Source organism: Esox lucius, chromosome 7 (assembly GCF_011004845.1).
Source record: "Esox lucius isolate fEsoLuc1 chromosome 7, fEsoLuc1.pri, whole genome shotgun sequence".
In the NCBI taxonomy this organism is placed as follows: domain Eukaryota; kingdom Metazoa; phylum Chordata; class Actinopteri; order Esociformes; family Esocidae; genus Esox; species Esox lucius.
Window position 1 is genome coordinate 11208291 of NC_047575.1, and position 25119 is coordinate 11233409.

Sequence of the window (25119 nt, forward strand, 5' to 3'; positions counted from 1 at the left end):
ACACTGGATTATCTACATAACACAGCAAATAATTTACTGGCAACACTGGATTATCTATATAACACAGCAAATCATTTACTGGCAACACTGGATTATCTACATAACACAGCAAACAGGATTATGTTGCACACACGTTGACTGTTTACACTGTTTCATATTTTCCAACATCTTTAAGATAGAAATATAATGTAGCAATAATATATAAAGAAAGAAATGAGTAAACGTACAGTATATTATTTATTCTTACATTTGTATAAAAAACATGCAGGATTAACAGTAACATTTGAAATACCATTGTTCATATAAAAATACCAAATGTATATTAAAAACTCATAAAAGTGTGAGTCTGATCGTTTCCTTGGGAGACACATGGTAAATACCTGAAGTGAACCAATATTGTGTACTGTCACAAAGGTTGAGAATAACTGGATCATCGCTCAGATGACAACTGGTCAGAGATGGCTTGTGAAATATTCCCTGTGAGAAAGCGTTGTCTAAAACAGGTAACCTAAAAGTTTGGGTTATTAAACTAGCTTAATAGAGAACCCGCTGGTAAAACTGTGATGCCAGAGAGAGAATGCGAGACAACAGACAAAAACACAGACCGAAAGCTTTTTTTAATCCCCCTGGTCGGCATACCGCCTCTGCAGTTCAGACGGGGTGAACCCAAGTTAGGGGTCATGTCACTTTCAGGTGTCTGTTGTGTACCGTCTCTGATAATGCCTCACAACACATCAAACCACTAACAGAGTATTTTGATTTTGAATATCCTGTAAATCACACCTGGGTTTTAATACAGGTTTTCGTTCATTTTTCAGCAATGTTTTGCACACTAGCATACCGAACTAGTCTCTGTAGAATGGGTCCTATCCGGTCTGAAAATGGTGATGAAGACATAGGAGCCTGAGACAGTACAAGACCCATACAGCCCACTGTAAGACAGAAACAAATTATTTGCATATCCAGTTTGGACAACACGCAGAATAGAGACATTTCACAGGTATATTTCTTTTGAAAAAAATGAATGGGTCTGTGTCATCGAGGTTGCAGTCTCAGTTACTTTACTGTCTCTGATGGGGAACCAACCGTGATGAAAGGGTTCTGGAGGGTCCTGGCTAAGAACGACTACCAGTGGCTGTCAGGGAACTTCCTATATCTTGTATGCACCCCTGTTCATCTTTTTGACAGTCCACTAGCTGTGAGCTCATGGTAAGTGAAGGAGCTATCTCCAAACTTTCATGAATATTTTAATCCCATTGAAAGTTATCTAAAATAACTGGTCAGATAGGTACCTTTTTTCATTTTTTGACTCCATAACACTTCCCCATAACACTGAATATTACATTACTCTTTGGTTTACCACAGATGGCACCATTATATGTTCAGCATGCAGATACAGTACCTCCACGTATTCATACATTTGTTAAACACAAGAAACAGTTTACAAATGAAACCAATATAAATTAATGTTCCATTATTTGTTACCCTGAAAAGGTCGTTTTAGTAGCAGAATCGTGGTCCTGCACAGGTCTTACAGTGACTCTGTAGCAGATAACAACAAGCTTCACTGTTCTAAGGACATCTGCTGGTGACAATATATCAGGGTCATTCAACACAATCACTGTGAGGCCTTTAAAAGCATTCACATATTAATGAGCCCATTGATTGAGGAGCTGTGCCCTCAAGCACCCCGATATTACACAGCCTCATAAGACGCTACTTACATAAAGGCAAATTATACAGTGCCATATTCCACTAATACTATATTTAATTTAAACCAGTTACTCTAAGTGCCCTGTAATGCTCTGCCAACGTATTTAGCTGGACGGCAGACATATAAGGTAGACACTGATTGTCAACGCCTTCAACCAGGAAGTGCCCTTTTATGGAGACTTAAGGTGCATTTTTCTTTTTTACAAAGGTGTGTATATTTGGTACATGCTGAGTGAGATACACACCCTTCCAGTCTCCGGTGTTTGAGGGTTATCTGGCATTCAGTTCCTGAGCCTCAGTGAGACATTTAAGACAAAGTACCAGCCACGTGCAGTGCCTTGGCTCTTCCAACAGGGGGCAGTACTGTCCTGTCAGTCCGAGCAAGTACCAGACAAGTGTCTAGAAGGTTTGGCACCAGAGAGACGGAACATACTAAAGCAACACTGAGACTGTCCAGCTGGAAGGGAAACAGATGGGGAGCTTGGGTGGACCAATCAACAGCCAGTTCAATTTGGGATGATGAAAAGAACGGGGCAGCTTGAGTTTCTTTAATCAATCCGGTCTTTATCCAGAGAAGGGCGTTAGTACCACAGTATAATTCCAATGACAGTCTCAATCCTATGATTACACTCACAGATTTAAAATTTTCAGTTACACTAATAGAAAATATATACTGTAGTGAGATTCGGTGTGCAACCTCACTGCCTAAAATGGAGTGGCTTATCCTGAATGGGCAGTAAAATCTCAGAGCCAATAAGAGTCCACAATACACCACTGATAGAAATTCTGTGCCATTAGTAGTCCCAAAATAGCATGTGGGTAAACCCTGTGCCAAGATTCTCCTCCAGACTAAAAGCTACTAAAATCCATATCAGCATCTTTTGAGAACATCCAGAGGAAGTCCTCCCTGTGTGGCTGTATTAGATTGCCATCACATCAGCTGAATCCCGGAGCAGACGAGCCGGGCTCCGAAAACAGAAATTAAAGTGGTTACCACGGTAAAACCAGGAGGGTATTGTGTTCAGCTCACAGATTTCCAAAGCTGACCAGTCACAATGTTGCTGTCTTTTGTGGCACCTAAGGGACTGTAGGAGGGGATATTTCCTGTTGTCTAGTCAGCGTATCGTCCTGCAGTTAGGATCTGGGCTTGTTGTGGTCAGAATCCCCGACCATGGTTGGGTGTGGGGGGGGGTTTAAACCATGAAATGCATGTATCCCTCCGCCCCCGTGACTATGACATCCATCCAGATCCTCATAGCTTCAGGTGAGGGAGCCACCATGTAATACACCCTGTCATGGGTCTTCACACTGAACGTCAGAGACTGGTTGGGGCTCTGTGAAGGAGGAAGGGAGAAGTTGAAGAAAAAACAACATCAAAGGAGAATTCTTTGAGAAGAGTTAACGTGTATGTCCGTCGCAACTCCACCTTGTGCGCGTTCTTTAAATGGTCGTAGTAAACCTCTTCTATGGCTTGGAAGTATATGACCCCCTTCATCTTGGCCTCATGTTTGTCTGGAACAGAGGGCACACCAAAGGGGAGACCAAAGGGATGACCAAAGTTGCGGTCAGTAAAAGAAAAACATCAGTGAGATTTCCACGGTAACGCAACATAGCCTGTCGATTATGTAACGTCTGCTTTTCTTCCTGTGCTCCGTTAATCTACCATAAACATCTGCAACACATCTGCTACCATAAACATCTGCAATGACAGAGAGGGAGAATATAGAAGGTTTACCAGCATAGTAGGACAGGGTCCTGCGGTTTCGGTCGAAGACAAACCAGCGTTTTTTCCAGGTCTTGATTTTGCCCCCCATCTTGACCAGGAACCCTCTGCAGGTTTTATCTGTGATGGCCAGGTGGTAGCAGTTGTCTGGGTTGTGTCCAGCAGCCTCGATGTGGCCGTGGAGGTCAAAGTCGTCCTTCCTCTGTGGGAGGTAGCGTGTCAGTGGACGGGCCTGGGGACAAGGGTCAGGGGTGTTTGTTCTGTGTTTTTGGCCCATAACTAAAAGCATTAAAAGGCTAACTTTTAATGATGTGATAACGATGGTTAATAAACAATGGTCTATTGAAGTGGCCATCGTCTGAACTGATGGGTAGGAACTATCCCTCACCTGTGCTCTTTGTTTCTCACGGAGCTTCACCTCTCTCTCGATCATTTTCTGCCTCCTGCTGGTCTCCTCCTGCAGCCTCTTCTCCAAGTCCTCCCTCCTCCTCCGCTCCTCCTCCAGGGCTTGCCTGCGCACCTCCATCTCACGCTCCTATACCCGCCGCGCGACCATAGTTACCGCAGGGTCACACACAAACAAGAACACACTCCCAAAGGGCAAAGAGGCTAGAAGAGACGGTTTTGCTTACGAAGGCTTTATTACCCTGTGCTCAAGGAGTCGCTGTTTATCCGCCTGGGCCTCTCGCAACAAGCGCTCCATCTCCTCAATCTTTGCTACATTAGATGTGCTGGCGCTGTGGAAAAGATGAGGACAATAAAAACTCAGCAAGGGAGAGAACTCTCACCCAGAAAGCAGCGTCCACCCTGGAACCTATTATGCACCTATTAAGTAGGAGGGAATTTCCAGACCAAAGTCCTTCCTGCGAAGTTACATTAAACATCTGCACCAGTTATGACATCACATTCTGCACAACAGATATCATAGACGTTACCTTATCTCTCGTGTGTTTTCAATACTGTGCTTAGCGACTGACCGAGATGACACAAACACACGTAAGCCGACACCATTGCTCCTTAGGGTTATGTGTGTATACAGAATGAGTAATGTGGGAAACACCTATCTTCTGCTAATAAAACTGGTGTAAGACAGCTGGAAAACATATGGCCAAGACGCGTGGCACCGCATCCTCACAAACTAATGTATACAGACTTCATTCAGACAGTTCAGGACTGAAGACACCTGCATTGATACACTCATTGGTTCCACACTGTAACCAGACATCCGGAAGATTTACAAGCTTAGTTGAGCAAGACATTTAATGGAAAATCCAAAACCATGTGCAAGTTGGCGAGCGTGAACTGATTTCCTCTAATTCGATTTTACAGAAACAGTTGTTAAACATTGTTGGCAAAGCACTATAATTTCATTAAAACTATTTACAAAAAGGATTTACTTTTTGTTTAGGTTTAAACAAAGAGCCTCCTCTCTTCAAATGACAACTTGAATAAGCAACGGAACCAACACACACACACACACACACACACACACACACAAGCTCTTTACTCACATTAGATTGAGCATCCTGACCCTATCCCAGAGACAGTACTGGTACCAGATGGTTTGATATCCGCAAAGCTAAGAGATGTCCGGGGCCCTTCACTGAGAGCACAGCGGTGTGTGACCTGACACTCCTACTACCAGCCCTCAGCCACGCCCCTTCTCCCTCTCCACCCCTCCCTCTGGAGCCGTCTTCATAATCAGACACATGTAACCACGCCCCTTTTCCCTCTCCACCCCTCCCTCTGGAGCCGTCTTCATAATCAGACACATGTAACCACGCCCCTTTTCCCTCTCCACCCCTCCCTCTGGAGCCGTCATCATAATCAGACAAATGTAACCACGCCCCTTCTCCCTCTCCACCCCTCCCTCTGGAGCCGTCTTCATAATAAGACAAATGTAACCACACCCCTTTCCCTCTCCACCCCTCCCTCTGGAGCCGTCTTCATAATCAGACAAATGTAACCACGCCCCTTCTCCCTCTCCACCCCTCCCTCTGGAGCCGTCTTCATAATAAGACAAATGTAACCACACCCCTTCTCCCTCTCCACCCCTCCCTCTGGAGCCGTCTTCATAATCAGACAAATGTAACCATGCTAGCTTCATCCTCGAATGTACTAGGCATCCGCATGACAAAAGTGCCCAGAAATGTGCAAAGCAAAGCTGCATCACAGGCTGGTGTTTTAGGAATGACACCCAGGTTAAAGCAATCTGCCCATTCTACGGCTTCTGCATCAATTTGAATACGAGAAGTGTGAGCACGCTTGAGAAAACAAACCACAACCCCAACCTCAACTCTAATCCTAACTTAAACCAAGTTGGCTAATTGTTTTTTTTTTTTTTTAACATTTTAGGCATTTAGCAGACACTGACATCCTAGTGTGTTAAACACTTTTAGTTCTATGTTCTGGGACAAAAAGAAAAATTTCACATTTGCCAGCTTGAGATATGATTTAGCAGCAATTTGGTTCAAGGTCAAATGCCATAACCACGATGATAACTGTTGCCTCCCTGCTGATTTCTGAAAACTAAGCAGTACAGAAGGTGATACATTAGGGTAATATTTGATATTTCAATTTGATTGGCTGATTGAAAAGAATGGGCAGGATTGCTTTAACCTGGACGGACAGCAGTTCTTCCCAGGCACTGGTACATACTAAAAAACATTAGTATATATAATGGAGCAGTAAAACATTGAGTCTACAACCTCCCTTTTACTTCATAAAAATGTTTATGTCTGTAATTTTGTGTGTGTAAAACTAGTCACTCCCAGTTTATACTCTCACACTTGCATTGTCTAATTGTCCCCCACCCAGTTCCTGTGGTGGAAATGAATTGGGCTCTGTTGTGTAATAGTCCCCTAAAAGAACCAGTGAGGACACAGTGTCACCCCGCCTTGCTATGGTACTCAGCTTTTATTATGGATCCCTCACTGACTCATAGAGCTATGAAGGAACCAACAAAATGTAATCAACATATAAGCTTTGTCAACAGCTCTTCTCTGAACTACACAAATCTTTTGAAGTGTGTCACCCTGAGCTCCTACTTGAACATTGGCCCCACGGGAACTGTTCTCTGTTTCACCTGGAGATATTGTCTGGGGAGCAGGCCGAGATGCTGGTCTCCATGCTGTCCGAGCTGTCCACGCTGAGCGTGTCGAAGGCCTGGCCGTTATCTGTGTAGTGGAAGGGCTCGAGGAAGACGTTGGACTCTGAGAAGGTCCTGTTGCACAGGTCAACTAGTCGCTGTCTGTCCTCACTCATGTACAGCTGGCTGTGGCCTGCTGAGAAACAGATGGACAGACAGACAATCTCTACATGGCCTTTTATCAGATTACATGAAAGATGTCAAAAAGGTTTGTAGCTGATCAACAGTCACAGCTATAATTCAGGCAGTGTTTCCACTATACCTCCCACAGGGGAAATGCCAGAATGTGTCGACACACAAGATTAAACATTACTGAAGTCACACTGAGTCAAACATTTTCTTTTTTGGAAAAGCGAGTGAGGTTAATGACAGTGGTGTATTTACTGTGTGTGTGTGTGTATATATATATATATATATATATATATATATATATATATATATATATATATATATATATACAGTGGATATAAAAATTCTACACAACAGGTTAGTGTGATGTAAAAGAATGAGACAAAGATAAATCATGTCAGAACTTTTTCCACTTTTAATGTGACCTATAATGTGAACAGCTGTTGTAGTAGGAATTTCCTGACATTTTCTTAATTGTATATCAGAGCAAAAGCCACGGTCCGCAGAGAACTTCCAAAGCATCAGAGGGATCTCATTGTTAAAAGATATCAGTCAGGAGCAGGGTACAATAACAATTTCAAAGCGCTAGATATACCATGGAACACAGTGAAGACAGTCATCATCAACTGGAGAAAATATGGCACAACAGAGACATTACCAAGAACTGGACGTCCCTCCAAAACTGATGAAAAGATGAGAAGGAAACAGGTCAGGGAGGCTTCCAAGAGGCCTACAGCAACATTAAAGGAACTGCAGGAATTTCTGGCAAGTACTGGCTGTGTGCTACCTGTGACAATCTCCCTTATTCTTCATATGAATGGGCTATGGGGTAGGTTGGCAAGACGAATGCCTTTTCTTACAAAGAAAAACATACAAGCTGAAGTTTGCACGTGGGAAAATGTGTTATGATCTGATGAAACCAAGGTTGACATTTTTGGCCATAATTACAAAAGGTATGTTTGGCGCAAAAACAACACTGCATATCACCCAAAGAACCCACAGTGAAGCATGGTGGTGGCAGCTGTCTATCTTCAGCTGGAACCAGGCCTTAGTCAGGGTGGAGGGAATTATGAACAGTTCCAAATACCAGGCAATTATGGCACAAAACCTTCAGGCGTCTGTTAGAAAGCTGAAGATGAAGTTCACCTTTCAGCACGACAACGACCCAAAGCACACATCCAAATCCACAAAAGCATGGCTTCACCAAAAGAAGATTAATATTTTGGAATGGCCCAGCAAGAGCCCAGACCTGAATCCAATTGTGGGGTGATCTGAAGAGGGCTGTGCTCAGGTGATGTCCTCGCAATCTGGCAGATTTGGAGCGCTTTTGCAAAGAAGATGCCATGCTAATAGGCTCCTACCCAAAAAGTACCATAAACATCTGCAACAAATGTAATTCAACAAAGTATTAGTTTAAAGGTCTGCTTATGCAACCAGGTTATTGAGTTTTAAATGTTTTCCCCTCAAAGAATTCAGTTTCTTTATATATAAGCTTAAATATGCAAATAAGGCAACAAGCAGAGGCTATTCTACATTGTGTGATTCTATTTATGCTAACAAAGACACATTTTATTTTGTAAAGTGGTTTCTTGCATCAAACAACACAATACAACGCAATTGGCAGTCACCCATTTGGCCAGTCTCACAATTGATTTTATTTCCACATCCTTTTGACAAAAACTGTCTTCTGTGCCCAGTGGGATTGTGTTACGGATCATTAATGAATGACCTAATAAAAGAAAAAAGTGTATAAATGTCACATGGACAACATAACGCCATCGTCAATCGATGCTACTGCTGACAATATCATAGATATCAAAAGCTATGTATTTCTATGTGAATATTGCGGGATTTTTTCCAATGGTTTTGTTTTCATGGCACTCCGGCAGGCCTACAGGCTGCTGTCTGATACTGGAAGTTGTAACGGGTTCAGCATTAGCTTTCCCCGTAAACACATGCCGGAAATAGCGCCAAACTTTCAAGATAGCCTCAATGACCAGAACTGTGCTCACTGTCCCGAAAGAAACAAGGAGAACACAGACCGCAGTTATGGGACATTGCTGGTACGCAAATAGTACATCCCTTCCTGCTGGAACTGGCACAGCCTTTCAATCCCTCAGAACAGTTTCCAAACTCTGTTGCTCCTTCCGCTGGAGATAGTATCACCACCAAGGACACACAACATGCCATTACAGCTCAGAGAGATTCCAATGGGCCGGTGGGGGTGGGGGGTGGGGGTGATGCCCCTCGGCCATCTACGTTAACATTTAAGTCAATAACTAACAGACCCGCGTTTAGCGTGGACCAGGTCACGCAAGAATGGCACAGCCACGTACGCCCGGCCCTGCTACACGTAGCTGGCATAGCGTGAGAAAGAGGTGGATAGGTGGTGAGAGAGGCCGGGACTGCAGGCATAATGACAGAAAAGCCCACAGAGACAGGGATAATAGCAGGGCTTTTTCTAGATACAAATAAACCGGCTCAGAAGAATACTTCAGTAATCCTTTCCTCTCAGCTAACATTCTCCATCTGGACAACGGGTCATTAGAGGCATCATTTATTTACCAGGATAGAAAGAAGTCCAGAAGAGCATACACACACACTGTGTACACAGCACCCCCCTCCCCCCACCCCCAAAAGAAAATAATTGCATTTTGCCTCACCCTTGAGCAGGCGTCGGGTTTCCAGGTCTCTGGGAGAGACGGAGAGGCCTCGGGGAATGACGCTGCCACAGCTGGAACTTTGGGAGAGGGGCAGGTGGGCCTGCAGAGGATGCATACGGACCCGGCCGAGAGATTACGACCCGCTACGTGTCTCTAAGCTGCAATAATAACATGGGGGGGGGGGGCCTGGCTTTCAAAGACTCATGACCATGGGGGACAGCGTTCCCCCGAGCTCACCTTAGGGGACAGGCTGCCGCGGCCCAGCGTGGAGCTGTTGTAGTGGCTGAGGGGTGGCTGGTTCCTCTTACGGGGCAAGGTGTCGCTGAGAAGGGAGGAGTTCTCCTTACTGCCCCGCCTCCTGTCCTCCAGCGAGCGGAAGTGCTGCCCGAAACACATGGAAATTATAACAGGGCTCACGTTCATAGAAAGGGCTCATTTTAGAACAGAACCTGATCAGGTTCTGTCGGCATTCCCACAATACACGACATTAGACAGTACTGACACAGCTGCCCTCTGCTGGTCAGACATGTGGTGTTCTTTGTGGTTGGTGTAGGTGTTTACATTGTACCTCTTTCATGGTGACAGGGTTGTTAGGAAAAGCCTGTCCTCCAGTCAGCTCGGAATACTTCCTCTCCAGACCGGCCAAGTTCTCCCTCTCCTAGAGACGCACAGAATATCAGCCCAACATATGTAGCCTAACAGAGATATGGATATAAACTGGGGTCGTGCTGGTAGAGCAGTTTGTTTGAGTGATGGGTTCAATTCCGAAATGGGTCCGAGAAGGAAAAGTATGAAAATATAGCCACTCACTAAACCATTTCTCTACAATACAGAAATATGTAAACTAGAACCAAACAATGAAACCTTTTTACCCTCTGAAGCATCAGGAGCAGGTTGTTCTTCTCTTTCAGGAAGCTGTCCTTTTCCCGCTGAGCCTGCTGGGTGATTTGTGTGGACTGCTTCTTCAGGGTTAGGAGTCTCTCCTTGCGCGTGACCGTGCTCCGCTGGTAGTCGGCTATCTCTCTGAGCAGACGCTGGGTCTGACCATCCTTCTCCTCGTCCTGACCACTCTCTCTCTCCAGCTGCTGGAACTCCAGATCCTCGAAACGCTTCCTCTCAGTCTCCAGTGCCTCCACATCCTGAGGGACGACACACACATCGCATAAGATAGAGCATGCACGGGCTGTAAGTGGGTCAGTGTGTACAGGAAGCAAACTCACAGACAGACAAACATACGTTTGTATTTGTCAGAGACAGAAATAGATCACACTAATGAAATCCAACTGTCCTGCAACGGTTGCTAAATGCATTAGTCTACTCTGAACATACTTTGCGTCACTGCTCTTTCCATACTGGGCTATCTGAATCAGAAGGGGATGACCAGGAGGAGCAGAGGGAGCAGGAGGACATGTATAAAAGGGAGGGCCGCAGAGGAGGAGGGTACATGCATGGGAATCCACAATGAAACATCCCTTACGTGGAAAGGAGAGCAGGGTTAAAACTAGGAGGCGGAGGAGGAGCGACGCGCGAAGGGATTGGAAGAGTCATCGCTAAGGAAGGCTGTCCGCCGCAGTAACGGAGGAGGAGTCTTACTGACCCTGGCCAGCTGCTGTTGGAGCTGCTCGGCGAGTGCCTCGGGACAGGTGTCCAGCTGGGTCCTCCGCTCAGACACCAACTCCTCCAGCCTCTCTACCTTTGCCCGCTCAGCATCCAGCAGGCCCTGCACGGCAGCGGGCAACGGACACGCACGTAACAGAGCACACGCGTGCGTGTGCACGGGAACACACACACATTCGCACAAAAGAAGAGAGAGAGAGAGAGAGAGAGAGAGGGAGATAGTGAGAGAGGAAAGATGGTGTCAGTGAGGGGAGAGGAGGAGCAAACTGGAGGAAGGGATGGAGGAAGAGGAAAAAAGGAGGGGAAGACCTGCTCTACTGTGTTTCGGATGTCAGACTGTCACCCCTGCCGTCCCACCTCCCACAGTCCCTGTGTCTCTGGCTGCCTCTCTCCCTCACCTGGGACTTTCCCTGGGTCAACATGGCTGCCAGCCTTACCTTTGACTTGTCAGTGACTACTGTCTTGTCGAGGCCGCCAATCTTCTCATTGAGTTGTTCCAGTACCTCCTTCTCCCTCTGTAGCAGGGCCATCTCAGAGTCCTGCTCCCCATCCAACAGAGCCCGCTCAACCTCCATCTGAACACACACACACACACACACATTTGTTTCATCCTTGTGGGGACAGGAGAAATTATTCCAGATTTCCCTTATCCCCTAAACCTAAATCTAATCCTAGACTAACCCTAACTTAACATCAATAACTCCAGGTTTTACCCTAACCCCAATCCCTAAACTGGAAAGGGCCTTTTTCCTTATAGACACAGGCTAAAAAGGCCTTTTGGGGATTGAATTGTGACAATTTACTATCTTTGTGAGGACTTCTGTTCCCCACTAAAACCAGGATACCTTACACACAGACACACATACACACACGCGTGCATATCATCAACACACCGAGAATCAGCAGTTAACCTCCAAAGCCAGACAGACAGACCAGAGCTAACCGTAACGCACTGAAGTTATTACCCAGCAACAACTGTAAACATTAATTATCTAACTCCACAAAGTATCCCCTCATGAACACACACACAGACACGTCTACACTCACAGCCACTGACACAAGAGCACACAGCATGCGGAAAGCTCCATTCTCACTCCCATGCTGTTCTGGGCTGTGACGGATACCTCTCTGATGGACTCCTCCATCTGGTTGTCCAGGTCTTTGATCTTCTGCTCCAGCTCCTCCATGTTGTTCAGCACCTGGATCCTTTCCTCCTCAATACGGGTCACTTCCTGTTTCAGATGCACGTCCTCCACAGCGAGCTGCTGGTGACAAAACAATGGTCAATCCAAGGTGGTGGGTGTTTGTATTCATCCTTTATAAAACTTTTTTGCATATCCCGACACCCCCGAGACACCTTCGGTGATTGGTCAGCGGTGACCAGGGAGCAATTGAGGTTTATGTTTTTGCTTGTTTTCTGTGGGATTTAAATTAGCAACATTTTGGTTAATGACCCAAAACTCGTAGTGCTACACTACCTGGCGTCCAAGGAAATATCTCGGGGGAGAGCACATATAGTCCAAAAACAGCAGTAGACATGGGAAATCACTACTCAAACATAACAGCCGAGCCTCGTCGGGGTAAACCTCCTTTAAGATAAAAGTCTCTCTACACGTAGTGCACTGTCAACACTGATGATGTCATGTCTAAACCAGTTTACACAGCATTGATAATGTCATTCCTGAACCAGTTCACAAGGCATGGTCAATACTGATGATGTCATGTCTAAACCAGTTTACACAGCATTGATAATGTCATTCCTGAACCAGTTCACAAGGCATTGTCAACACTGATGATGTCATGTCTAAACCAGTTTACAAGGCATTGTCAACACTGATGATGTCATGTCTAAACCAGTTTACAAGACATTGATAATGTCATTCCTGAACCAGTTCACAAGGCATGGTCAATACTGATGATGTCATGTCTAAACCAGTTTACACAGCATTGATAATGTCATTCCTGAACCAGTTCACAAGGCATGGTCAATACTGATGATGTCATGTCTAAACCAGTTTACACAGCATTGATAATGTCATTCCTGAACCAGTTCACAAGGCATGGTCAATACTGATGATGTCATGTCTAAACCAGTTTACACAGCATTGATAATGTCATTCCTGAACCAGTTCACAAGGCATGGTCAATACTGATGATGTCATGTCTAAACCAGTTTACACAGCATTGATATTGTCATTCCTGAACCAGTTCACAAGGCATGGTCAACACTGATGATGTCATGTCTAAACCAGTTTACACAGCATTGATAATGTCATTCCTGAACCAGTTCACAAGGCATGGTCAATACTGATGATGTCATGTCTAAACCAGTTTACACAGCATTGATAATGTCATTCCTGAACCAGTTCACAAGGCATTGTCAACACTGATGATGTCATGTCTAAACCAGTTTACAAGGCATTGTCAACACTGATGATGTCATGTCTAAACCAGTTTACAAGACATTGATAATGTCATTCCTGAACCAGTTCACAAGGCATGGTCAATACTGATGATGTCATGTCTAAACCAGTTTACACAGCATTGATAATGTCATTCCTGAACCAGTTCACAAGGCATGGTCAATACTGATGATGTCATGTCTAAACCAGTTTACACAGCATTGATAATGTCATTCCTGAACCAGTTCACAAGGCATGGTCAATACTGATGATGTCATGTCTAAACCAGTTTACACAGCATTGATAATGTCATTCCTGAACCAGTTCACAAGGCATTGTCAACAATGATGATGTCATGTCTAAACCAGTTTACAAAGCATTGTCAACACTGATGTCATGTCTAAAATGTTGCTGTTGTTTAAACCCACCCGTTGTCTGTACACAGACAACAAGAAATCATTGTTTCATGTCTTCCTCACGCCCTGTAATTCCATCTCACTGGTTGGCATAGTACGTCGGCCAGAGAGAGTTAGTGACAGTGATCTGGACTGAGGGAAGTTGGGATCCCTCTGGAGAATCAGACCTGGGTGACAAATACAGTGTGGTCTCAGAAGAACTGACTGTACAGTCAGTTATCTCCTGATCCGGGTCAGACAGTCCTGGTCCCACCAGTCAGTTATCTCCTGATCCGGGTCAGACAGTCCTGGTCCCACCAGTCAGTTATCTCCTGATCCGGGTCAGACAGTCCTGGTCCCACCAGTCAGTTATCTCCTGATCCGGGTCAGACAGTCCTGGTCCCACCAGTCAGTTATCTCCTGATCCGGGTCAGACAGTCCTGGTCCCACCAGTCAGTTATCTCCTGATCCAGGTCAGACAGTCCTGGTCCCACCAGTCAGTTATCTCCTGATCCGGGTCAGACAGTCCTGGTCCCACCAGTCAGTTAATCTGAGTGAGCCTTGTGCGGTGGCCATGCTGATCAGTAGGAGCCCTGGGATTTATGGGTTTTCTAAGGGACTGGCTTTCCTGTTTCACTGTTCCACTGCCAGGTCTTGGGAATGTGAAGTGGAAAAAGACTGTGCATTGCAAGGTCCAATACTGAGTGTCTTTAACAGGTCTCTCCCTCTGCTGTAAAAATTACAGCGGAAATGTATTTTGTATAATCAATGATATATAATTCTCATTTAGGAGGAAAGTTATATACTGTAGACCTAAACAGATTTCATTTTCCAAATAAAAGGTAATGCGATTATTTGTTGTAAAAATTTTAATATCAGCTGCAGACCTGGTTCTGGGCATTAAAGGTACAGTAATAAACATCTGGAGAAGCTTGTGCACACACACACACACACACACACACACACACACACACACAGACACAGACACAGACACACACAGTTGAGTTATTCTATAGGGGATAAAGTCATTTCCTGTTCCCCCTCCTTTCAGATGGCTTGAGCAGCAGAGGGCTGTAACTGAACTATTCCCTAGAGATGTCCTCTATTAAAACCAAACATACCATTAACTCATTACAGCTCTGGAGTGGAAAAATGCCACAGTTTTATAGTGGAACTATAACTTGAATAGTGGCACTGGGAAAGAGACTGGGACTGGGGTTATATGCAAAGTCGGACTAAACTCCCGGTGAAAGGACTGGGGCCCCAGAACAGTGGAGGACTACTTGTTCTAAGTACTTGTACGCTGCAAGAAGTAGCAGCAAATAGCCTAGTGGTGAAGAGCCATGTTCTAGTAACTGAAAGGTTGCTGGTTCAAATCCCTGATCCGAAAAATTGTAATGTCATTGAGCAAGCCACTTAAAACTAACTTCTCCACAGGATGCATACCTCAAATCCGAGAGGCTACAGTTCCCTACCTCATTCACTTGCACGGTTACCCTTTCAACCCAACATGTACCAGAGCAAGGAGAGGGGAATTCCCACTCTCTTTAACATTTCACTGCGATTATGTTAATGTACACGGGAATGTTAAAAGGGTTGGGAAGGAGCTCAAGTCTCACGACGTTGTCCGCTAAACACTTCACAACAACGTTAAAGCGTTTAGCGGCTCTGTGGTGAGGTGTAACATTGGCTCTGTGGTGAGGTGTTGCCTTGGCTCTGTGGTGAGGTGTAACATTGGCTCTGTGGTGAGGTGTAACATTGGCTCTGTGGTGAGGTGTAACATTGGCTCTGTGGTGAGGTGTAACATTGGCTCTGTGGTGAGGTGTAACATTGGCTCTGTGGTGAGGTGTAACATTGGCTCTGTGGTGAGGTGTAACATTGGCTCTGTGGTGAGGTGTAACATTGGCTCATTGGTGAGGTGTAACATTGGCTCTGTGGTGAGGTGCTACCTTGGCTCTGTGGTGAGGCGATGGTGAGGAGACACTACTGCGCAGGCTGGCAGCAGGGGACTGGGCCCTGGTCTCCCTGTGACGATGCTGCCGGACCTGCCGCTCCTCCGCAAGCTGGTACTCCCGGGCCTTGGTGGCAAAGGCGCCATCCGGGGCGGCGCCACTGACACTTCCAGGGGAATCGGAGAACACAGACTCATCATCGGACACCTGCAGCTTCTCCAGCTCCTTGTTGATCTTCTGCAGGTCGGAGACGGCGGAGCCACCCGGGTCACGCTCCACCCGGCCCAGTTCAGTACATAGGGACAGGATGGTTTCCAGACGCTGGCGCTCCTATGCCGAAATGGGCAAACATAAAAAAATTACAAGCTACAAATCACCCCTAGTATCTAAAATGAATGTTTAAAAAAGGTTTATAGGTGTCTTGTATTTTCAACACATTAAATACATTTGCAACAAAAAAAATAATTCAAGATGCGATTATTTGTTTTGGAAAAAACAGAGGGATGTGTCAAGTGAAATGAAACTACTCTCACATTCATTGCAATAACTATGAAAGCAAGGCCTGACATCCAATATTTCAATGGTACGATTGAAACCATGTTTTGAGGCTTCACAGTTTTTCTGTACATTTACATTGTTCACAAAGGTTCTAGCTTATATTTAAGCTTACATTTTGGGGTCTGATGTGTTAAGTTATATTCTCTAAGACTTCATAGTAAAAAAAGGGATGTGGAAATCAAGAATCCCGCTTTAACCTTGATAAACTGATCTGTAATGAGTGTTTATTTCTGTTGATTGCACTATTTTAGTTGAACACTCAGGACACTGTTGTGTTCATTTAAAATGTACAACATTGGCAATGCCTTCTGGGTATTTTTGTTCTACTGAGCCCCAACTACTGTATAATATCACATTTCTACCAGGACTGATGAAAATACCAAGTAAATTGGACTTGAGTTTAGGCGACTGAAATACTAAGTAGAAACTATTAAAAAGTTGAAATAAGTATTTCAAATACATGAAGACAGTACAGTGATACTGCCCATCTCTGCTCTGACTCAGACCACCACTAGTACCATTGGGGTCCAGTGTATTTTCTGTAGTCATGTGTATTTACATAGTCTTTAGTCAACACAATGTGGTCCTGTGATCTCGCATATGTACCATCAAACTACACTTACAAACTTCCCATAAAAACTCAATAAATCCAGAGAAACCAAATTGAGAATTCAATCAAATGATTTTCTGAGGAAAACAAAGTTCAAAGAATTCTTTTGAACCGATATGACCAACTGGTTCATGGCCCGCCACTCTGTATGGCTGCAAACCTTCAGCAATGGCATATGTGTTTGTGTGCGGTCAATTAAACCGGGAGCTTGTGAAACATGGTGAGAACTAGTCAGAAACTCCAATTAGCCATTTCAAGTGAAAAAGAGCTGAAATCCAGGCACTACACAAGCACTTTCATGTTTCCAGAACAGCGCCTACTTGTAAAGAGGCTGGGAAACAGACGAACTGGCAGAACGAAACCAGGTGTGTCAGGCAGTCACACTATCCGAACCTTCTAGATGAAACTATACTGACAAATAAAGGCAGAATTATAAAAACGGCAGATAAAACAATAAAAACTGATATAATAATAATGAATAATGAAGAGTGCATTAGAGGGGAATTAAAATTGCTGTTCTTATATATAGATTAGTTTTTCCTCACCAGTCTCTGCACCTCCTGTTCCCTGAGCCTCTCCTCTCGCTGGTGCTTGTGGTAGTCTCGGAGCTCCTCCTTCCCGTTCAGGGAGCTGATGCTACCCCTCCTCGACCCCGGCCCCAGCCCTCCCTTCCCGAAGCTCAGCCTCCTCTCCCCCAGGCCCAGGTCCAGACAGGGCGAGGAGCCCCTCAGGCCGCCTCTCTCCAGCTCACAGCCCAGTGAGGACAGGGAGGCCAGACTGGCCCGGCGGGGGGTTCCCGGCACGCTGGCCGTGGCTGGCACCGTAACGTCCGGCGGTCGCTCCAGGGAAGACAGGCTGCGCCTGGGCTTGGAGAACAGGGACGAGGAGGCCTTCTCCCCCCTCTGGGAGCCAGCGGAGCGGCGCGGGGGCAGGGACAATGCTGGGGAGTCCGTGGACCGGTGGAGGCGGGGCAGGGAGAGGCTGTGGGCGGATCCGAGGCCGTTGAGGGAGCCCGTGGAGTACTTCCTCTGGCGTGGGGCCGGGTCTATACCGCCGTCCCCGTTGCGGCCCTGGGCGTAGAGCCTGCGGCCTAGACGCGGACTGGAGGGCATGCTGGCCGCCCCGCTGTGACCCCGGGGGGGGCGGGGCACAGCCTCGCCGCAGGAAGAGGAACCGTTCCACATGGACAGCAGAGAGCTGGCCGCGGGGAGGCGCCGACTGTCGGCGGAGGAGGAGCCGGAGAGGAGCAGGCTGTCCTGTGACTGGTGGCGCGCGCGCGAATACGGCGGCCCGGGGCTGAGGGGGCGCTCCCCCTGGCGAGGAGAGGGGGGCACGCTACCGCCGCCGCTCGCGTACGAGAGGCCCCTGGAGGAGGACGGGCGTTCAGAGGTCCTGGGGGGCGCAGGGGACAGGGGGCTGGGAGGGGGCAGGCTGAGGTAGGCGCGCGTAGATTCGGCGCTGGCCCTCAGGCTGGCCTCCAGGGCGCTCTTCCGGCGCTGCAGAGCCTCCATCAGGTCCTGCAGCTCCGCCTTGGACCGGGGACCTCGCATCACGGCGCCGCCCACCGAGCTGCCATTACCGTGCTCCATCTTCACGCAGTCTGCGGAAAAACATCGGATGGGTTGGGATCAGACGTTTGTGTGGATACATGATCCTGTGGTTGGGAGCTCTCTTATATACACACCCTAGTTCAAGTCTAACTCCTGAGCTAAGAGAGGCAATCCGTCTGAATGGCCCCCTAATGACCAGACAGTGATCAACCGCTGGAGTGTGCTGACTAAGGAGGGGGAAACCAGTGAAGAACGCCCCTCAGACGGTGCTGTGTCCAACACAAACACAGTCTGCGGCAGAGGAAGGCTTTCTTCTAAAAATGGAAAAAATACTGGCAGGGCGAAATGGGTAAAAATGCCTTTGTACTTTGAGCATAGACCCTGAGAAAGCTGCCCCCTGGGACGCTGTTTACGCGCTCTCACTTTCTGTCACGTGATAAACCCACCCGGCGAAGCGGAGGACGTGGACCTCATCCATGTGTTCATACCTTACATGGGCAGGCTGACCAAAGTACTTTGGCTGTGTACATAACGGTTTTGGCTGGAGAGTACTAACAACCATGGTGTATGAGCAGTACAGAGCCTGATCTTTGCTACCAGCAGACAGAGCCAGATCAATAGACAAGTGCGTCGTGAACCCCTTCATTATCTCACATAAATCACAGGGTTACCTCAGCAATTTTGGGGGCTCCCAGTGCAAAGGGACAAGGCATGTAAACAGAGTGGAATGCAGGTAGGAATGTGGAGTGGAGACAGGCTTGCAGATATGGAGCCTGAATACTGGCTAGCTAATGTGGATAAGAGACACAGTCTGTATAGAGGCTGGATAATGTGGAGCAGAGATAGAGGCTGACATACAGAGGCTAGCTAACATGGAGCAGACTTAGTGGCAAGGGAATGAGGAGAAGGGATAGAGGCTGGATAGATAGAGGCTAGGAAATGTGCACAGGTGAGACACTGGCTAAAGAATGGGATAGCTAGTGCAGAGATGGCTAGAGGCTGGTGAGAGGTATGAGAGGTAAGGAGAAATTATTTAGAGTCACAGTCTTAGTTGAGAGCGGTCCCTACCAGAGCCGTAGCCCATGGTGGTGACAGGCAACATGCTCTTCATTCGCCTGGCCTCCTCAGGGTGGTTGAAGCGGAGGAAATAGGATTTACCCAGACAGATAGTGCACCCTGGAAAAACAAACAGAGGTCAGAACTGCCCTCTCTGTCACAAATACGCACAGTCAAGAGAATCTATTAAACACAACCACACACACGCTTTCTTTTCTATTTTCTATTTTCCTTATACCCGAAACCTAAGATTTACCCTAAATAACCAAATCGTTATGCCTCAATGAAACCCTAATGCTAACCCTAACCACTCTTAAAATTAACCCTAAATCTGACACTATTTTTTTTCATCTGGTTGGGGACCAGATAAAAAAACAACATGGGGACCAAACTGTCAGGTTTTACTGTCTTTGTGAGGACTTCTGGGTCCCACAAGTATTGTAAAACCAGGATTAAACAAACAGCATGAGAATTCTTCAGACAATAATAGTTCAGACATCCAAATGGACCCCTTCCCAGAGTCGCCCCTTAAAATGATTCTGAAAGTCAAATGAACTCTCCTACTCCAAGCGTGGATACAAACACAGTGCACAGAAAACACAACAGAAGGCTTCTGGAGGATCGTCCTTTACTAGGGTTATGTCCAAATGAAACCCATTGTTATGTGAATAGGGCAGCAGGAGACACTATGAAGACTGGAGAAATGGAAATGGAGCACAATGCAAAATACCCTCTGTTTTTCAAACCATACTGTCTGGAGTCGAGCAGCGAAATGAGAAAACCTTACTGAGTGGGAAAACAGATACTAGGGAAAGAATTCCGACTCCAGCATTAATGCAATCTGAGATGGAAACAAAGTTCACCTCACTTTTGTGGTCTCAGGATGGATGGGAAAGCTGCCCAGTGTCCCTGAATCAATATGCTGTTTACCCTATATCCATGTCATTGAGCTGGATTGTGTGCTACACTGAGACTTCGCTATCATTTCAGCAATATTTACTCTCAGAGATTGGAGCTCTGAAGATATAGATCTCCCCTCCCCCAAGCACTCATAAGCACACACGTGCTCTCACTTGCGCGCGCGCACACGCACGCACACGCACGCACACACACACACTCTCTCCAGGGTCTGAGTCTTCAGGGTCTGATAATGCAAGGTTTCCTGCTCCGCCAGGCTGATGGCTGGCTGGCTGGAGGAGGTTCTTCAGGAAGTCAGGGGTCCGCTTACACAGGCAGCTACAAGCCACGATCCATCAGAATGAGTTCACATGGCTCTGGCCACCTGAAACAGCCTCCCCTCGTAAGACGTGGGGTTTATTTAAGCGTCACACAGACTGCAGGACCACAAAGCAAGACAGAGAAAAGCAAAAAGCAGACATGGAGGAATGGAGTTTTTTTAACATGCCATTGGGAAAACCCAGTTGACACCGGAGGCTTCCTTAACATCAGGCTTCTACTCAACGCAGTGTGTGTTTGTGTGTACTCTGTAGTTTGACGGATTACATAGTATACATTGGTGGGTTTGTCCTTCAAAAGGACAATGCATTAGCAGAACATTCCTCATTCCCAGTGTCAAACATGGTGGTGGATGTTTAATGCCACGGGGATGTTCTCCTTCCACTGGTCCTGGGGTGTTTGTTAAGGTCAACAGCATCAGAACCTCTACTCAGTACCAGAACGTTTTGGCCCAGAAACCTAAAGGCTAAAACTCTGTGGCAAGTAGCTCTTCCAAGAAAACGATAAACCAAAGCAAACCTCCACATCTGCAAGGCATTGCAAAATCAAAACATTTTTAATCGACCATCTCATTCTCCAGACTTGAACCGTATTAAAGTGTGTGGTTTGATTAGGTCAGTCCATAAGCTAAATTGAAGAATATCAAGGCTCCGGAAAGATTCAGTATGGAGGAATGGTCACAGACCTCTTCCAATGGGTTCTCCAATCTAATATAACATTTGGGTAAAAAGGCTCTGTGTCAATGTCCTCACAAGGGGAGGGTGACAGGACTGTAGTGTTTTAATATAATCAATTTGCTATCTTTTATATTTTGACATGATTTGCATTAAGCCCCTTGTTAGAGCAACTATATTAAAATAATATAATCAAAAGATACAATAATATTTGCCTTGACATTGTTGTGTTACACACTGATACTTACTCTGTAGGCGTAATGATAAAACTATTAAAGCTTCAGTTAGTAAGTATATTACTAACAATAACTTTAATGACTTTTTTCCAAATAAAACGTTTTTGAAGCAACTTGATTCTCTAAAAAACATCTGAAATCCCCTCTCATTGCCCCACAGGCCCTTCTGAGAATACTACCTCTGTTGGTCTAATTGAGTAACCACATAATGACCAGTAACGCTACGGTTTCTAGGGAGCAAAGGTGTCATAATTAGGGTCAGCTCGTTCAAGTTCTCGTGAAACACTGCATGTGCTTGCTATCTTACAATCACATCACAAAACCACAAGTGATATTTTTTGTTATTTTCCCCCAAGGAGTAGGCCAACAAATTACTTCGGGAAACGGTGCAAGGAGTATCAAACTACTTCGGGAAAACGGTGCCATCATATGAAAATAATTAAGTAAAGCGCAATTCGTGCAATTCAACTGAAAAACCACGGAAGATGCACGGCATACTCTAATAGCGAGGAAAATGCATGACGCTTATCGAAATCGCTTAAAAAACAAAAAAAAACAAATGGTAGGCTACTTTGCAATCAATTATTTCAGAAACGACAAAACAAAACCCTGACTATATGAGAAATGAAACAAAGAAAGATTTTCTACCAAAAAGTAATTATCCTACAAGATGAGACCGCTGGCTGAAACAGACGCACATCTCCTGCTTCTTTGAGCAACCAATAGCTTTCTCGAAACTTTAGATGTATTTGTTCTAGAGACAACTAACCTTTGTGTGCTGTCCCATTCAAACTGTTGAGCGCTGGTAATGGACGTAACTCCTCTGCCTGGGATTAGCATGACAAAGGCAAAGAGACGCTGCCCGCTGATACCTTGACTGAGTCCTCAGACACTCCTCCCCATTCTCAGACAAGCCTGGGGACTGCGCAAGTCTGCTTCCCTGATTTGGGTGGTCGCAGACTCGCCAACTTCATAAAATGAGGGAGAAAATACCTAGGATGGGAGTGCTGTAACTGCAACCCACCCTGATAAAGCACATCCCCAGAGCAATGACTAAAACAATCCCATCAGCACACTGCACAGACCACTCAGCAGCCAAGTCTCTAATCACTGAATGCTTTGCCCCTCGTTTATTTTATACCTAAATACTACTGTAGACCACTACATGTTTCTTCTAGGGCATAAACCAGACCAAAACAAATTCTAGCTTATTACTAGTGTTCATTTCTATAACTTCCAAACAGACCACTACACTTGCATGGTTGATTCGGACAATACAAACACATAAAAAATTCTAGAATAAAACCAATATTCAATTGTACTAATTAAACAGAACAGTCAGTGACTGACCCTTGCAAAGATACACCCAGACTTTCACAGAGAAGCCGTGGGCCGTGGGATTGTGTGTGTGTGTGTGTTTGTTCACAGTGTATTTGCACAAGTGAAAGTTAGGCAATGGAAGGCAGGGGCCTCGCCCACCGCTGAAAATCTCCAGGCTCTCTGCTCTCCATCAGGACTGCTGCTGCATCATGGGGAGGGGGCGCTGGACGTCAGCCCGGGACCAACTGATTACTTCCAGACTCCGGTATGGAGTCTTTCTTCAAAATCTCTTTCAGCATACACACACACACACACACGCAGGAACATACAGGCACACACACGCAGGCACACACACGCAGGCACGCACACACATACATACATGTTCTCATAAACATATGCCAGTACAACACCATCCAAAACAGTCCAACCGCATTTGTTGTTACCGGCCAATGACGGATGTGAACTAGTATTGAGCGGTGACCGAGTCGACATGGAATGTATTTCAATCACTGCCTGTGGAGGAGGGGAACGAATACATGTGTGGGGAGTCGGGTTGGACTCACTGCCTGTTCTGTATTTCGGGTGCCTAGGGTCTGCATATGCACACACTACTCCCACTGTGGATATCTCTCTGATACTGCCCCAGTGAGGAGGGCAGAGGACAGGGGATTGCGGAGGAGGTCAGCTCAGAGGGCAGGAGGAGAGGGTGGTAGGAGGTTGTGGAGAGCGTGGAGGAGGAGAGGGTCTGCATAACTTGTAGGGAGAGTCTGGGTCACAGCATGTGATATTTCATCTGACCAAGAAGCCTCGCCAAATATCAAGTGGGCGGGGCCTATGTCAACAGCCGGGCTTGATGGGTAACCGTGGTGAGGAAATCATTCATTCCAAAGGTTTGCTTTTCCTCTCAATAGCCACAGGAGTTGACATCCACTGATAATTCAAACTATTTCTACCTCATCTTAATCTGTTTCCTGTGTAAGAATGTAGGCTTTTAATCTGGACCACCTAACATCTGTGTATATTTATGAAGAACGTGTCTGTGTGTGACTGTGTGTGTGTTTGCATAAGTGTGGATTATGCAGGTACGTGTATTACCTTGCGCCCGCACAGCTGGTTTTGTGATGGGCATCCCATCAAGTGAACAAATGTTTCCGGAAGGGTCCAGGGTTGTGACTCCGGCCCTGTTTATAATACGACAATGCTCCGCCTCTATCCCTGGCCCCTCGACAGTGATGTTTTGAGGTACGAGCGCATCCTCTCGACCGATTTGGTAAGTAAGTCAGGAAAAGAAAAGTTTGTGTGCTCGTACCCTGGACGTACCCCTGTTTAAAGGAATCAGCGTTACGGCCACACTGAGCCGACCGCCGCCCAGGCTGACCAGGTGAGGACCGGCCGTCTGCACACTCAGGCCTCCTCCTCCTCCAGAGGTGCCCTGGGGAGGAGGGGGGGGTAGGCTCCTGAGGACCTGCACTGCTTGCCCCTCCCACCCCGGACAGTACAGGCTCCCTGAAAGGTTTCTTTACCCATGCATCCGGCAAGCAAAACAACTCCTATTAATGGCTTTTTAAATGTGCGTGTGTTTGTGTGTGTTTGTGTAGTTGTGTAGTTGTGAAGCTCGACTATGTTGATCGGATTGGGATTGGGATTGGGATGGGCTTTCAGTACAGCTGCTTGGGTCTGAGTCCTACAAATCAACAGATACTGATGTTAGCCATACACAAACAGTGGCCCAGACTCCAGAATATCAGCCCAGAAGGGATGCCCTGATATCCGAGGCTGTTCAGGCATAAACGGATGGAGGGACCATGTCATCAAAGGCCTGTGAAATGATTGGCCCACTTCCAGAATGAGCATCTGCCTGTCGCCTCCCTGTAGAACAACATCATGTGTATTCAGGACACCTTGGGACACATCATAGCATTAAACCAAGAGTATTTATGGATGTGTGTTTTCAGGTTATAAACACAGTAATACGCATGAAATCACAGCCCACACTGAGAACAGATGGATGTCACAGGTAGGTCTAGTAGGAATGGAAGGGAGTGGAGGAGGAACAGGTGGGTCCAAAACGATGGAGACAGGAAAGACAAAATTGAAATTAAAAAGATAACGGAAAAACAGATCCAGTAAAGTTAGA

The 25119-nt window shown here is 46.2% G+C and overlaps 1 long non-coding RNA gene across 9 annotated transcripts; it reads right to left on the bottom strand.

The window, feature by feature from the left end:
* Positions 1–218: 218 nt before the first annotated feature.
* On the bottom strand, positions 219–22725 carry phldb2a. 9 transcript variants are annotated; one of them, XR_004575957.1, is made up of 17 exons: positions 22432–22721; positions 19529–19636; positions 17456–18510; positions 15716–16072; positions 12118–12258; positions 11431–11568; positions 10974–11096; positions 10249–10515; positions 9945–10034; positions 9614–9757; positions 9377–9476; positions 6522–6717; positions 4083–4173; positions 3825–3971; positions 3449–3668; positions 3140–3225; positions 219–3047 (listed from the first exon to the last, which is right to left on the bottom strand). It is a non-coding gene; the product is annotated as a pleckstrin homology-like domain, family B, member 2a (long non-coding RNA). The 9 variants fall into 9 exon arrangements; XR_004575960.1 differs by having other exon boundaries at positions 3449–3638; positions 6522–6720; XR_004575959.1 differs by having other exon boundaries at positions 6522–6720; positions 12118–12255; positions 15740–16072; positions 22432–22719.
* Positions 22726–25119: the final 2394 nt, after the last annotated feature.